The sequence below is a fragment of the Leopardus geoffroyi genome, chromosome C1 (assembly GCF_018350155.1).
Source record: "Leopardus geoffroyi isolate Oge1 chromosome C1, O.geoffroyi_Oge1_pat1.0, whole genome shotgun sequence".
NCBI classification, from domain to species: Eukaryota; Metazoa; Chordata; class Mammalia; order Carnivora; family Felidae; genus Leopardus; species Leopardus geoffroyi.
In genome coordinates this window covers 112,629,705-112,647,144 of record NC_059328.1, presented here as the reverse complement: position 1 = coordinate 112,647,144, position 17,440 = coordinate 112,629,705, and positions in this window count along the sequence as shown.

Genomic DNA, 17,440 nt, shown 5'->3' with positions numbered 1-17,440 from the left:
GTCATGTAGTCTTGGGCTCTCTAAGGTGACATAACAGGTAAAAAGACAGTGATTTAGAGGTTGGTTTTATTGTAAGGAAATTTGCTATAAATGTGCAGCAGTGATTCCCAGAAGCCTGGTTTTGGTGTACTCATATTAGTCTACCAAGTTTTAGTCTTTTATCTCTCCCTGAGCTGGAATTCAGTGCAAAGAATATTTTGACATTTAAATAAAACCAATAAGGGAAAACATTATCTATCGAAATTATTGAACTTCTGGGGCTGACACCAATACCCCTGCTTGAAAAAATTAAACTGTGAAGTAGAAGATCAAGTTGACATGGACCAAATATAAAGGATTAAACTTATAAAGAAAACTATACTTCTTAAACATATATATATATATATATATATATATATATATATATATATATTTTAACCAGCATTTCTTGAAGGGTCTTATCTTGTGTGATGAGTAGGGCAAAAAACAGATGAATAGCAGGTAAAAATATAGCTGATAATTATAATAGCTAATATATTCAGCACTTACTAAGCTTCTAGTGGTGTCTTAAGGAAATTTATATATACAATTACTATATATGCTATACGTATATTGGTTGTGTGTGTGTGTGTGTGTGTGTGTGTGTGTGTGTGTGTATGTGTATGGACATACGTAGAGTATATATAAATATATAGTACTATATGTCATCATTCCATTTAAAAATGTACAAGAACAACTAAGACAATCTGAGTTCTTTCCCCATTATTTTACACATAGAAAGATGCTAAACCAGGATTATAAATTGAAATCTATCTCCAGGGACTCTGGTTTTAACCACCACAAAAATCTACCTCTTCAATCTATACTTCTAAGTTTAGTGTTGCTAGAGGCATTTTTAACATATAAATTTATAAAGTTTATTTCTTATACTTGTTAAAACAAAAGATATAAAGAGCACTTTATATAGTAGTTAACTCATTCATAGCCATCTATAATAAACCATATTCATTTCTTCGTTCTGTATAAATTTCTAATTTTTCCTAAGTTAAAAGCTTATGAGAAGTTTTGTTATGGATGATGGAAATATTTCATGAGGAGTTTCACTTTTTCATAGATTTTTTTTCTTCTAGAGATTCTGGTATCCTTTTCTGGCAAAAAAAAGCACATTGGAAGCCAATTGAGAAATCAAGTACCATGTTAATTATCTTGAAGAAAACCCTATAATCTTCTAAAAAGCAGATTGTAGCATTTAGGATGTCATTGGTTAGAAGTTGCAGAAGATGCTATAAAAAATTGGCTTACAATGTGAGGATTTGGGGCACCTGGGTGACTCAGTCAGTTAAGCATCTGACTTCAGCTCAGGTCATGATCTCGCGGTTCATGAGTTTGAGCCCTGCGTCAGGCTCTGTTTTGACGGCTCAGCTGTTCAATACTGTCTTCTGAGACTTAGGCACTTTCCTTCCTGCCTCTGCCATAATCCTCAATGGGTTGATTTTCATTTTGAGATATGTTGCTCCTTGATTGCAAGACGACAATTCACATTAAGACATCACATCCTAAGACAATTGTGTTTGGTCCATACACTAAAGAGAATAATTTTTTCCCCAGCATCTCTTAATTTTATTTAGCAGAAATAACATTTCCAGATGCCTCATAAAAGCAGTCTTCTTTTACTTCTTTTGTCCCATTCACCAGAACTGGATCCTGTGGCTACCTCTAACGAGGAAAGTGAGAAAGAGAATAGCATTACAACCTTCTACATAGGAGGAATTCTGTTAGTAAAAAGAAGTGTGAGGATGTTTTAAAATGTGGTTTTTATTATTGTTTAGGTGTGATGAAACCAAAAGATCAAAGGATGACTACAATTGAAAAGACAGTATTGTTACTCACAGTAACTAAGAGGTGGGGTCATGCTATCTACACCATGCAAGACTACATGGAGAAACACCAGAATTGGTCAGCAATCAAGGGCAGTGAGGGGAAAATGTGGGTGAGAGGTTTTATTGTGGTTTCCTCAGAAAAGAAGTGCAAGGCAAGCCAACCAAATTTAGGATTGGCTAGGTTGAATAATTTCAACATGCTCTTGGGCACAGAGGCTCTCTCTAGTTGTGTGCTACCTCGCCCTGGGGTGATAAAGGGAACATTGTCTTGGAGTGTAAGAATCCAATAAAGAAGATGGGGTGGGAAGCTTATAGGCTCTGTATTGGTTCATCTGTATATGAAAGGTACATTCCTTGGGCACATTGCTTGCCATCTTTAGGAATTGACCTAACCCAAGGAGGGACAGTCCCTCTTTAGTCACTAATGAAATATCTGAAAAAGAAAGAAAGGAAATAATCTTAGTTACAATAACATCAAAAGGAAGAAAACACTTTGGAATAAATTTAACCATGGGGATGAAAGATTAGTTCATGGAAAACTGTAAGAATTTGATGAAAGAAATTTAAGAAGACACAAATAAATGGAAATGTATCCTGCGTTCATTGATCAGAAGAATTAATATCGTTAAAATGTCCATTCTATCCCAAGAATCTTTAAATTCTATAAAAGTCGTATCATAATTCCTGTGGCATTTTTCACAAAAATAGAAAAAAACAATTCTAAGAGTTGTCTGGAACCTCCAAAGAACCCAGTAGCCAATGAAATTCTCATAAGGAAAAACAAAGCTGGAGGCATCACACTTTTTTATTTCAAACTATACAACAAAGCTATAGTAACCAAAACCATAATATACTGGCATAAAACATACACAAATAAAAGAAAGCCCAGAAATAAATCCGTGTATGTACAATCACCTAATATTTGACAAGGGAGCTGAAAAAAACACTCAGTGGGGGAAACATTCTCTTTTCAATAAATGGTATTGGGGAAACTGGATATACACACACAAAAGAATACAAGTGGACCCCTATCTTACATCACTCACAAAAAATTAACTTGAAATGGATTAAAGACTTAAACATAAGACCTGACACTGTAAAACTCTTCAAAGAAAACACAGAGAAACATCTCCTCGACATTGCTCTTGGCAACAGTTTTTTAGACATGACACCAAAAGCACATCCAACTAAAGCAAGAATAAACAAGTAGGACTACATCCACCTGAAAGGCTTATCTGCAGAAAAGAAACAACAGAACAAAGGGGCTATGAAAGGGGAGAAAATATTTGCAAGCCATGTATCAGATAAGGGGTTAGTATTCAAAATATCTCAGGAACTTATACAACTCAATGGGAAAAAAAATTTTTTAAATTAAAAATTAAAATTAAAAGATAAAAAACAGACAAAATTAAAACTTAAAAGATAGACAAGTGGACAATGGGCACAAGTAAAGGCACTCAACATCACTAATTAGCAGCAAAACCACAAGGAGATATCATAGTATACCTGCTAGAATGTTATTATTAAAAGGAAAAGAGGTAACAAGTCCTGGCGAGGACATGGAGTAAATGGAACTCTTACGTACTTTGGTGCGAATATAAATTGGTGCAGCCACATGTAAAGATTCCTCAAAAAATTACAAATAGAGCTACCATATGATCCATCAATCCTATTTTGTGGCATAAGGAAATGAAATCACTAACTAGAAAAACTATCTAGGGGCACCTGGGTGGCTCAGTCGGTTAAGCATCTGACTCTTGATTTCAGCTCAGGTCATGATTTCATGGTTTGTGAGTTCAAGCCCTGCATAAGGCTTCATGCTGGGCATGGAACCTACTTAATATTCTCTCTCTCCCTCTCCCTCTGCCCTCCCCCACTCATGCTGTCTCATGAAAGAAAGAAAAAAAAGAAAGAAAGAAAGAAAAAGAATGAAAGAAAGAAAGAAAGAAAGAAAGAAAGAAAGAAAGAAAGAAAGAAAAAAGAAAGAAGGAGAAAAATTAACGGTATCCCCATGTTGTCGATATCACAATATCCATGACATGGAAACGACCTAAGTGTCTGTTGACAGATAACTGGATAAAGAAAATGTGAGACAAAGAAAAATATATACATATACAGAATATTATTCAACCATAAAAAAGAAAGAAATCTTACCATTTGCAGCAACGTGGATGAACATTGAGGGCATTATGCTAACTAAGTGTAATAAGTCAGACAGAGAAAGGTAAATATTGCATGGTATCCCTTATATGTGGGATCTAAAAAAAAAAAAAAATCAAACACAGAAAACCAGAGGTAGAACAGTAGTTGCCAAGGGGCTGAAGTATGGGGTGTGGTGAGGAAATGAGATGTTGGATATAAACTTATAGTCATGAATAAGTTCTGGTGATCTATTATTCAGTAAGTAACTATAGTTAACAATATTTATTATATATTTGAAATTTGCCAAAAGAATACGTTTTAAATTCTCACCACACACACACACAAATGTAATTGTGTAAGGTTACAGATGTATTAACTAACCTAGTTATGCTAATAATTGTGCATTACATACATACATCAAATCATCATGTTGTACATTAAATGTATAGAATGTTATGTCAATTATTATCTCATTAAGGCTGGGGCATAAAGGAATGCAGAAAATTAAGAAAATATAGTTAATTCAGAGGAAAATGGCCTTCGGCAGTCTACTAATATGTGCTAAATATTGTAGGTCTTAGGCTTATGTGAGGTTTTCTGCTTCCTCCTTGAGTTTAACCCAGAAGGCAGAAAGCCTATGAATACCAGAGGCAGACTGTGAGAACACTAACAAATTAACAAGTTGCTGCCTACAGACAGGTCCTAGCTGGTTTGGTTTACCTACAAATAGCAGAGAGATCAAAGATATAGCAGGAGGGTTTCTCCCATCAATTTGGAAACCCTTCCTTGATATTCTTTTTTTTAAAGCAACAGAATGCACAAAAATGTCCTGTATAGCTGAGCACCAGATATGAAAAGAGGAAGTACAGAGCTCAATTCTTGTCATAAGGGCATGGACTCTCAATGGGGTCCAAAGAATGGTCAGGAAAGAATTTGGTTAAGGGATGAAGGGAGTCTGGGAGGTTATCAGAAGAAAGTAGCATTCTCCCCACAGAGTTGTGCACTGGACTGGATTTGCTCTTTTTGATTGATTGGTGTCAGGTGTTGGTGAGTTCTGAGGACCCTCTGCTGTGAGCACCTTTCTGTTTTGCTTCATTTCCATTAGAAAAAGTGCCATCCAGGAAGTAGAACAGTTACTTCTCTCTGAAGAAATGACCTGGTCTTTACATATGCAAATGCCCCAGGTTCATTTTCAAACCAAGTCTCCATCCCTTGATTCCCAAGAGGGCCTTGCATCTTTCATTGTTCTCTGAAAGTTGATGGCTTGCATTTTTGAAGGTCCTAACAGTGTTTTATGATTGCCTACTTGGCCCTTGAGTCTCTGTATCAATTAGAGATATTTGAGGTAGGGATGTGAATTACAAGGAACTTTCTCTTTTTTTGAAAAAAAATATTTCTTCTCATGTCTGAGAAGAAAATGAACCAGTATTCAACTTAAGTAGCGCCATTACACATCCTGCTTGCTACCAGTAAGCATCATCTGTCAGGCCCCCAAAAGTGAATGGGGGCATTAACAATTAATCATCATAGGCCCTCTCTGGCATCTAACTAATGATAATACAAAGTTGGAAATGAATTGTAATTGCTTTTCTAAGATCTTAGTCTAAGGAGAGTTACACATAATTAAGTGAGCATGATGTAGAATGACTTGATGAGAGAAAAACTCTCTTACAGCCTGATCTACAAGGGAAGCCATTTAGATTTATTTCTAAGTCAGCATCACCATACATAAACTTTGTTCAAACCAAAAGACTGATTGATAGCCCGCCAAATATGCATTGTACATCTGCTTTGTGAATAAGTAGCCTAAGGGAAAACCATCTTGTTCTTAAGATACTGATCAATGTTTCTACTCCCTGTGTTCCTTGATGTTAAAACTCATGATTCCTGCCTATATGCTAATTTATAATCTTTTGAGCTTTTACAAGATGTAAAAAAGTATATACCCCTGTGGAAACTGTTCATTCTCTGGAGCACTTTCTTCCCTGTGAAGAGCCTATCTCCCAGGCAGCTGTCCTAATTTGAGCCCAAATAAAACTCTCTATTTTCTTTTTATATTAGAGTTATTTCTCTGGTAAATTTTCAGGAACAGAGTTAGAGATTTGAACAAAGTAGAGCAGAGGCTTGCAGGAGTGTTAGATCCTGTCTGAGAATTCAGAGTAGCCATGTTTCTTTATTTCCTGTACTTCAGGTTGACAGTGGTGACTGGTGTTGAAAAAGAAAAGCACAAGCCCCAAATGCAGTCATTTGCACCCCCTCCCCCAGGATTACAAATTAAAATTTCAACCTATCCCAGAAATGTGAGATTTTAACAGTCAATCTGAAATGTCTTAATCAGCACCAGTGAGGTCATCTGCACAATAAAAAACCCTGTCCCTCGGCAAGATTCCCTGCAAAAAGAAGGTATCATGGCCCGAAACAATCCTTTCTTTTCCTTTGCTCATAACTTCTTGCCCTACCTACCTTTCTGTAAAAAAAATTTCCTTTTGGTACAAAGCCTGAGCATCTCACTACTTGCTAGATAGGATGCTGCATGAATTGCTTAATAAAGCCTGTTGGATACTCAAATTTACTCGAATATTATTTGTAAGCACTGGCCATCTACCCAGCCCTTCCAATATGGTAGAAAAGATACAAAATTGCTTAAAGCCAAATTATAAGTCTCCAATCTAAATTTCTCCAAAGCAGTTGTTCAATAAAAAAAAAAAAAAAAATAGACTGTGGATCCTGGGGATGTCACCAGCTAGACTGCAAGACCTGACCTCTACCACCTGCCTCCTTGGACCATTGACCTTTGTCCCCATTTTTCCTTAAGCTCTTCTTTCCAGGTTACCTCATAACTCAGGCAAAAGACCCAATGGGCACAGCATCCTGTGATAGGAACCAAAACTACCCCTCAAGCAATAATGACTGCCTAGATGAAGAGCTCTGGGGCCAAGACACCCCAGGCCAATTTGAGCCCAACCCCTGACTCACACATGCACTGTGATGGGCCATGGAGTGACCCATGGAATGACTGACAGTAACCCTTACCTCATTATATCGCTGACATCTCGACTCAAGGAGGAACACAAGCCTCAATAACATAACATTCAATGTATGTACAGGCTTGTTTCCTTCTGGAACATACACTGGCTTATGCCCACCTCTACTTACTATGATGAGGCCCCCCCTTTCTAAATATTCATCCTAACCTTAAATAAAAGGACCCCATTCACCCTTGCTCAGGGAGTCACAGTTTTCGAAGTTATTCCCTGTGATTGCCTTATTTGCTGCAAATCCTTGATTAGATTTCAAGCCTGGAATAATCCTCCATGGTCCTCAACTTTGTCCTCTGGGCTCTTGGTTTTGTTTGCCCTCTGAGTCATCCTTTCTTTTTCATGATGACACATTATTTGCAGGTGACTAGTTTTATTAGCCTGCTTCTCACCACTGTGCTCAGCCCTATTCCATAGGCATTCTTCAATAGCAGACTGACAAAAAATAGAGAAGGAATAAGGTAGAGAGGCTGGAATCCAGACTGTTGTTTGAATCAAACAGATCCAAAGCTTCTGTTGTTGTTGCTTACTGAGCTCTACCTCTTGTGAGTTGTGATCTTGATGAACTTATTTATCTCTTGGATTCTCAGTTTCCTCATCTCTAAAATGAGTATACTAAGAGCTCCTGGATGGCTCAGTTAAGCATCTGACTCTTGGTTTTGGCTCATGTCATGATCTCATGGTTCTTGAGGTCAAGCCCCACATCAGGCTCTGTGCTGACAGCATGGAGCCTGCTTGGGATTCTCTCTCTCTCTCTCTCTCTCTCTCTCTGTGTGTGTCTCTCCTTCTTTCTCAAACTAAATAAACTTTAAAAAATAAATATAAATAAATAAATAAATAAATACATAAATACATAAATAAAATGAGGATACTATTACCAATCCCAAAGCATTATTAGAAATGTTAAATAAATTAATGCCTTATAATCTTACAACGTGCTTAGCACAGGCCCCAGGATTTTATCAGTTGATAGAAATAACCTCATTGCTATTTTCACACATCTTCTTTCTCTTTCTTTAATGTTATTGTGAATTTCAAATTTCCTGTCTTGGCCACACGTTGTAATCACTTTGGAATCCTTTGAAACTACTGATACAGTAGTCCTGCCCTTAACCACAGTTCCACTTTGTGCGATTTCAGTCACACGTGGTCAACCATAGTCCAGAAACAGATGGTCCTTCTTCTGACATATGGTCATAGGGTGAATAATAGCCTAGCATTACATCACAACTTCTACATCATTCACCTACTTCATTTCATCATGTAGGCATCTAATCATCTCTCCTTATCACAAGAAAGGTAGGTACTGTACAATAAGATATTTTTAGAGAAAGAGAGCACACTCACATAAGCTTTTATTACAGCATATTGTCTTAATTTATTTATTTCATTATTAGTACTGTTAATCCCTTACTGTGCTGAATCTATAAATTAAACATTATCATAAGAAAACGTGTAGTATACAAAGCATTCAGCACTCTCTATGGTCTCAGGCATCCACTGGGGGCTTTGGAATCTATCTCCTGCAGATAAGGGGTTAACTGTCCTTGGGTTCCACCTCCAGAGTTTCCGATTTAACTGACCTGGGATAAGGCCTGGGCTTTGGTATTTGTTAAATCCTCCAGCACATTCTAATGTGCAGCTACCCTTGAGAATCAGTGTAAGACTTTGTAAATGACCACCACCTTCACCTTCTCACACCTTTTCCTTTGCAGTCTCATAGGGGGTCATGCTTATGCAGAGTAGGGCTGACTTAGAGTGAGTTCTATGGAGCCTTTCAATGCCTTTCTCCAGAACAGCCTTTCCCAAACCCCCTCAGATTCCTCAAATACCTCTAATCTAGTAAAGGGTTTTCGAAGCTCCTGTCAATATTTTTGTTGGCTTTGTGTTTTGCTAGGGAAGAGTACTTACTCCTATAATATCAGGGGCACTGTCCATACACACTCATGCCCAACTGTTTGTGAGGGGAGTGAGAGATCCAGAGAGCAGAGGGCAGGCTAACTGACCTGGGCAGGGAGGACAGGCTGGAAGGAACTACATTCAGAAATGAGGGTTCAGAGGGGTCTACCTTATCTGAGTGGACCTCTGTGAAACCTGGTGCAGCCAGGAGATATTTTGAGGTACCAACACTGAAAGGGAGGTAGAAAGGATTCATTCCTTAAGGAAGGTGGGAAGAAGGGAGCTGAGGAAAAAATAAGAGTTCCAAATGGAAGGATTAAAGGACCCAAAGGCAAAAGAACAGCTTTCTGCTGTAGTCACATATATGTGACCTGTTGCAGGGCAAACACTATATTTGTACAGTGGCTACATTTTCTAATCTCTTCTAGAGTATAGTGGTCAGCATCCTTCATATTATTAAGGGATACTGGAGCCCTGGGAAGGGGGAAGAATTCTGATAACACCCTCATAATTAATTATGTTACTTAGTCACTCAAGAATGTTTAATTAGGAGACTTAGTGACTCAGTAGATCTGCAGGCCAATCCTGAGCACTTATGCAATGCAAGGCGCCCTGCGAAGGCACTGAGGCATCTGAATACATCCAGTCTTCAGGATTTGTGCCTGGAGGAAGCAGCTGCTGGTCCCATTTCCCACTGGTGACTGTGAATTACACTCATTGGGGGCAAGGTGTTGTGGGCAGTGGAGGGTAGAAACAGCTGGGAGTCAGAGTCTGCCTTTTGTGCAGTCTCAGCAATCCGCAGGCCATGTGGCTTGGATTAAGTTCTTGTCTCTGATGACCAGTCTGGCATATACAGTATATACATAAATCTGGATACACATCAAGCTAGATCTTTCCCTCCCAGTGCTGACGTTCCCAGATTCTGTGGTACTATACTTAGAAAGTCAACAATATGAAGAGAACATTGAACCACATTGTTTGGAGAATCTTCAGGAAAAATCACAAGTTCCCTGAAAACTTCAACAGCCTTGGAATGAATGACATTCCCCCCGAACCCCTGCCCCCCAACACGATTTAGAATCCTAGATACAATTGTTTGGGACAGGAAATTACCAAAGCTTTCTGAACTTCTACCTATAACAAAGACATAGAGTGGAACATATAACAGAAGTCCCTTACAAGCTCTCTTTTGTTTATAAATTGTCCTTTTGTGTCCCAAATGCAGCCAAAGAAAGCTGGAATTGGATTGCAGACTGGGCAACTGTTTGTAACTGAATGTGACCTGGAAATCTTGCCCTGAGGGAAGTTGATTGAAAGATCCCTTCACCCATGGCTTCTTCAGGAAATTTCCTGGGGCTTGACTAAGAGTCAGAGGCTGGTCTTAGCTTCTGCCCCTCTCCAGGCAAGTGGTCCCATTCTGGTGTCATGAACTAATTAGGTGATTGACACCACCTCTCTTCAGGATGTGGCAAGAGCCGCACTAGCAATTTTTAGTTTTTTTTTAGGTCCAATGTTTTTGATGTACTTGTCCCCACTTCATTATGGTGTACCATACAAATAATCAGTACACATGTTGTCCCAGAAAATATAGGTCTCCTGACTGTTGGCCAGATCCAGGGCCGATAGCAAAAGGCCTCATTTGTTTCATGGCAGCAGACCCACAAAGCAGCCTACACTGCTCCAGTCTGCCTTCCTTTATGTGTCTCTGTACCCTGATTATCCCCTTGAGTGAAATCATCACTCATTTCCCTTATCTGTCCCTCTAGTCCCTGGGTTTAGAATAGTGGCATTCATGTAGCTGACCAGGAATAATTTGTCCCACTTGATTATCCCAGAGATGAGATCATTTATACCCTTCTTTAAGAAATAAAAGCCTTCAAAACTTAATACAAGTGCACAGTAATCAAAACAGCATGGTACTGGCATAAAGATAGACATATAAACCAATAGAATAGAAAAAAACAACCCAGAAGTAAAGCCTTGTGTGTATGGTCAAATAATTTTCTACAAGTGTTGAGACCATTCAATAGGGAACGGTCTTTTCTACAAATGGTGCTAGGAAGACTGGATATTCACATGCAAAAGAGTGAAGTTGGGCCCTTACTTTATACTATAAACAAAAAATAATTCAAAATGGGCTAAGACCAAAATGTAATAGTTAAAACTATAAAACTCTGAGAAAAGAACATAAAGGAAAAGCTTTATAATATTGGGTTTTGATACTAAAAGCAGAGGCAATAAAAGAAAAGAACTACATAAATTGAACTTAATCAAAATTAAAAACTTCTGTGCATCATAGGGCACTGTCAACAGAGTGAATGGCAGCCAATAGAATAGGAGAAAATATTTCAAAGCATGTATCTGATAAGGGATTGATACCAAAATATATTAAAAACTCTTATATATCAACAGCAACAGTAAAAACAAACAATTCAATTTAAAAATTGCAATTGTACAATATGAAAATTTTAAAAAGAAATTGTAGGGGCACCTGCATGGATCAATTGGTTAAATGTCTGACTCTTGATTTCAGCTCAGGTCATGATCTCACAGTTCATAGGATCGAGCTCATGTCAGGCTCTGTGCAGACAGTGAGAAGCCTGCTTGGGATTTTCTCTCCCCACCTCTCTTTCTGCCTGTACCCCATTCGCGTTCTCTCTCTCTTTCTCTCAAAAATAAATAGACAAACATTAAAAAAGGAAAATGTAAAAAGCATACTGTATGTCATTCCATTACTCAATACTTTTTAAAATTCTTCAGTTCATACTGAATAAAATTCAAACTTCAAGATGACCTTTCCTCCTTCATCTGCCACTTCTCTCAGTATATAATCAGCCACAGGCAGTTAGTAAATGGCTGTGTGATTTATGTCTCAGACTTTACATTTCCTTTTTTAAAAATAAAAACATTTTTTCCCATTGCTGTGTTAAGAAATTCACTTATAGGGGCGCCTGGGTGGCTCAGTTGGTTAAGTGTCCAACTTCAGCTCAGGTCATGATCTCACAGTCCATGAGTTCGAGCCCCGCGTCGCGCTCTGTGCTGACAGCTCAGAGCCTGGAGCCTGCTTCAGATTCTGTGTCTCCCTCTCTCTCTGCCCCTCCCCTGCTCATGGTCTGTCTCTCTCTGACTCAAAAATAAATGAAGACATCAAAAAAAAAAAAAGAAGAAAAGAAAAGAAATTCACTTATATATGCCTTAAAAAATTCCCTAACTTCTCCCTAGTGAAGCAGCATCTGTAAGTATCTTTCCAGAATAAAATTTATGTGTATTGAGGCAATTCTTCATCTCTCTTTTTCTTTGTTTCTTTTCTTTCTTTCTTTCTTTCTCTCTTTCTTTCTTTCTTTCTTTCTTCCTTTCTTTCTTCTTTCTTTCTTTCTTCTTCCCTCCCTTCCCTTCCCCTCCCCTCCCCTCTCCTTCCCTCTCCTTTCTTTCCCTTTCCTTCCCTTCCATTTCCTTCCTTTCTTAGAAAGAAGACTTGTATGTTTTAAGAATCTGTACCCAGGTTAGATGGGGTGAGGGATTGAAAGACTGTTAGTGTTCATCTCTAATAACTGATGCAGGCAAGCCGGTTCAAGGACCCAGAGCGGGGTTTGGGCAGGGCAGGGGAGGGGGATCCCACAGGACCAGGCAACAGGGTCCTTGGCTTCATACAAGATGGAAATCAAATAGAACCAGAAAGACATGAAGACAGAGTCTATTGAAAATAGAGAGAACAGACACAGACAGACCATCTGGAAGACTTGGAAAAGAAAGGAGCATGAGTCTCACCTTTGTTCAGGGTCTGGGGGTTTTTACTGAGGACAATGGCTTGGTGTACATGTCTTCTCAAGCACCCAGGAACTGGTTACAACAAGGACAAGTTCAAGTGTCCATCATAAGTCACTTATTCCTTGAAGCCAGGAGTCTGGGCAACAAGGTGTCTAGTGCCAATGGTTTAGATATTACCTATTTTTCTGGAAGACTCCAAAGATAGCATTAACTCTTTGTCCCTTTCAAGGAGGACATACATTAAGGCAATTGTAGAGTCAGTGGGGGTAAGAATGGAAGCAGGAAAAGAAGTAAAGGGAAAATTTCGTTTTTCTTTCATGGGATCCCTTTGGTTTCACTGTCTCACGACTAGGAACTCAATTCAAGATGAGAGAGAGAGAAAAAAAAAAGGAAGGTCATTCAAAGCAAGAAGAGAGTGTACAAAACCACGGGAATGTACTAGCAGTTCAGCATTGCTGGAAATGCACACTTCTGTCTGCTGTTGGGGTAGGGTAGGAGTGAGGAAGCTGGGAGAGGGATGGAACTGGGGGTGAGCCTTGCCAGAAAGTGGACAGCAAAGTGCCTGTGAAGTACAACCAGGAATTCTTGTGTGTACTTACAGACGGCAAGCGCACAAGCAAATGCCCCCATGAGATGGCTCCAGCAACAGTTGGGAAGATGGAGAAAAGAGGTGAAACTCAGGAAGGGAAATCAGCAACCATCCAGACAAGAAGCAAGTGCCTGGGAGGGAGGCAACAATGTGGCTGACTCAAAGGCAGGTGGACTCAGTGTAGGTGGTCGAATGGACAGGACTAGAAACTGACCACATGTGAGAGACTGAAGCACAGGCTGGGTGGTAGGCAGTTAGATAGTTTTGCGAGGACTGGGTCCCACAGAGACGGAGGCAGGGAGGGTGAATGTGGTAGGAGAGACATCTATGAACCACAATTAGGCATATCTTACCCCGAGGGCCAAGGGGAATTCTAATACAGAAACCACAGGACGCACGGGCACACACACACACAAAAAAATGCAATTATCATCGTGGTTTGCCCATCCCCACCTTCATCCGACCTTCTTAGAGGATGCTAGGTAATAAAACTAAAGAATTTTGGGCAGGTGCACCACAATAAGAAAGGTATGGGGAAAGTCAGAGACCTGTCCTGGCAGCTCTCCACAAAAACCCAGATCAAACCAGATGGACCCAAGATGGCGGATGCTATGACAGGAAACCTCTAACCAAATTAGGAAGAAAAGGAGGGAAACCCTACCTCCCCCCACCCAACAAGTAATGACTATTCCACCCCCTAGTAATATTCTACCCCCTAGTTAATAAAAACCCTGGTACCAAATCTGTTCTGGGCACTTGAGTCTCTCTCAAGCTGCCTGCTCACCTCTCTTGCGACTGTACTCAATAAACTCTGCTTGCTTGTGCCTTCCAGGTCTGTCACCTGAATTCTTTCTGATGAGAAGACAAAGGATGCAGGCCCTGTCATTCCAGGTGGTAATATCTGCTGGAGTGTTTTCTAGATCTGCAGCTTAATAATCATCCTGCAGTGAGATGGGGAAACAGGGTAGAGTTTTGGGGGTTGACTGGGAAGATATATTTAGGCAATGAAGTCCCATCTCTTGGCTTATTCTACCAAACTCACCTGAATAAAACTTACTCTGAAGCAATAACATTCTGCCCCATCCCCTCATAAGTACTTTTATTACAGTGCTATAGAAAAAAAAAAAGGCTAACATCTCTAATCTCTGGATAGCTTATGCAGATTATATATTTTTTTTTTCTAGGAAAGCACCAGTCTCTTAAAATTATGTTAGCATTACTTATGGCAATCACCAGTGAAAGAAAACCTGATTCCAATCTTCAAAGACCCAAGAGTCACTTCTCTGGACACATACTGACCAAGTCCTGGCCGTGTTTCTCTATAAGGCCAATTGTCAGTGGAAAACACCTCTAAATTTAGTATCTCTAGATATCTTTAGTATCACCCCTAAATTTAGCTTCTTCCATTGGTATCACTATTGTGTCTTTATTTTTCTTTCTAATAGCACCTTTGTTGAATGTCACATTTTTCCTGTCTTTGCAGCTCACCTCTTTCCCCTGGGCCAGTTTTCCATTTTTACATAACTAAACTGCCTTCCTCATCAGGATTTGGATCAGCAATATATTATTGTTTAATGGAGCAGTCTTTCTCTCCTCAGGGCTCCCTGACACTTTTCACTTCACCCCTTACCCTTGGAGACATTCTTGTTGGCTGCTGAATGAAGGAGTCCTCCTCCTCATACAGATGTTTCATAGGATTTGCTACAGATTAATTCTTCCCTTTCAGCTGCAACTTGTCAGAGATCAAGAATGAACAAAGAGAAACATCAAGGAATAAGAGATAGACCCTCATTGGCTTTGTCTGGCATTCACTCCTTTCACTAGGCCAAATTCCCTGACACCGTTGTGACATTGGCATTGTAATAGGTGGAAAGCTGGGAGCTGTAACATACATGAGGCCACACACAGCTAGTGATGTCTGCTTGGAGCTGGAATGGAGTGAGCCTTCCTGTTAATTTGTGAATGAGGGAATACATGCTAATTCTTCCTTTGCAAGCTTGTTGCAAGCTTCATGCGTACAAGGGAACCTAGTAAGGTTCGGCCATCTGGCATTCCAGAGAATACATTCTCATAGAAAAGACAATTTCCTCTTGTTCAGTGGAACAAGTACATGGGCTCCAGTCCCAGCCTCTCATTCTCTCCCTATTTAATAATTTTATTATTATCATTATTATTTTTATTCGTTGAGTCCTTATTAAGACCACTGATGTGAAATATCATCCAGTCACCCACCCAGGCCTAGAAAATGTGCTGGGGAGTCATTGTCTAACAATGGATGTGTTCCCCATTTCTGAAGTTTTCCCAAACCACTTGCCATCTACCTATCCAAACATAATGATTGCTCTTCTAATATCCCATGGCCTTCTGGTCCCTCTCTGGATCTTTACTGCAGTTCCTGGGACCACTAATTATTCTCTTCTTCAACTCTATTCCAGCACACTGTACCTGACATAGTCCTGGGACCATGAACATTTGCACTTGTAATAATATGTCCACCTCCAGCTTATAATTATGATGAAATTTAAGTTTAATTCCATTTATATTATTATTAATAAATTTATGTGGAATTAAATTTATACTCAATTATAATCGTTACCATATTACATATTATAAATAAACTTTTTAATAAATTTAATTATAATTAAATCATTTCAAAACAAAGGTGGTGCATACTCAAAAGTCATCTTTTTCTCATGATTTCACTGCATCTGACTATTTTCTATGCTCTGTGGAAATACATATAATGGTGTTTTGTATGCCTGTCTTCCTAACTCTTGGTTCATTGACATCACTTTAGCAGCTTAAAATCAGCCATGGGATCCTTTATACCAGTGAAATAGACAAATCACACAAAGTAAGTCTTGGTTTATTGTTTCGTTGTCTGTTTAAACCAGGGATCACCAAACTAAGGCAGTGGTTTAAATCTGGCTTGCAAGCTAAGGATGTGTTTTGCGTTTTTAAAAGGTTATAAACTAAAAACAGAGAACATGCTACCCAGACTCACTCTCAATAGATTAGATAGATAGATAGATGAGAGATAATCTCTCTGTTTTTGTAAATAAAATTTAATTGGAGCACAGCCAGGCCATTTAACTATGTATTGTCTATGGCTACTTTCAATGCCAGAGCCACATGGCAAAGCTAAGTAATTAGAACAAAGACTGCCTGAGCTGCAAAGCCTAAAATATTATGCTTTAATACTTTACGGTAATAGTTTGCTGACTCTTGTCTAGACAAAAAAAGACAAAAAAAAATAGAGAAAGGTTAATAATGCAGATTAAATTTCAAAATACATTGAGTCCATAGCTGTTCCATTACAAATAGCACAAAAATCTAGAAAACGTTCTTTCACTATCAAAAAAAAATCATTATCTGAATCAGCAGATAATTCTAACTCACTCAGGTCATTGACAAATGAGCAAGGTGCTGACATGTTTTCATTTTTTACTTTTGCATCCTTCTTGTTAACGTAAACACAAATAACCCACACCACAGGAGAGCTACGTTTGTCTGTCAGTTGCAACCATAGGTTGGCTGTGCCTACGAGTTTGGCAAAAACCAACAATGCATTCTGTGCGAATCAATTTGCTATATGGAATTTATAGTACAGAGTACTGTATGTTTTATTATTTGTAAATTTTGTGGCAGCGTGGCTTCAGTAAAATATATAATAAACATATGTACATTGTGTGTATTTATGGGCGTACAGACACACATACATGCACAGATGCAAACACACAGCTGGGCTCCTGTCAAGATGACCTGTGAAAAAATGAGAGGTTTCTTCAGGAAGAATGCACACAAAGTCAAAGAAGATGCAAGTATCCCAAACAGACCTGGTAACAACACCTCCATCATTAAAAGGGGAGAAGTGGTTACTTAAATTAAATGCTTGTTTTCTTTTGAGATAATGAAAGTGCAAACGTACCTGTAGAAAATAATGTAGAAAAAGCTTAGATACCCTTTATTCTATTTCCTCTAGTGGTAATATCTTGCAAAACTGTAGTACAATATCAACCAGAATATGAACATTGATATAGTCAAGATATAGAGCCTTTTCTTCAAGACAAAGATGCACTTTGTTCCCCTTTATCTGTGATCCCCATTCCCTCCTCTAACCCCTGGCACCCACTAGTTCTACATTT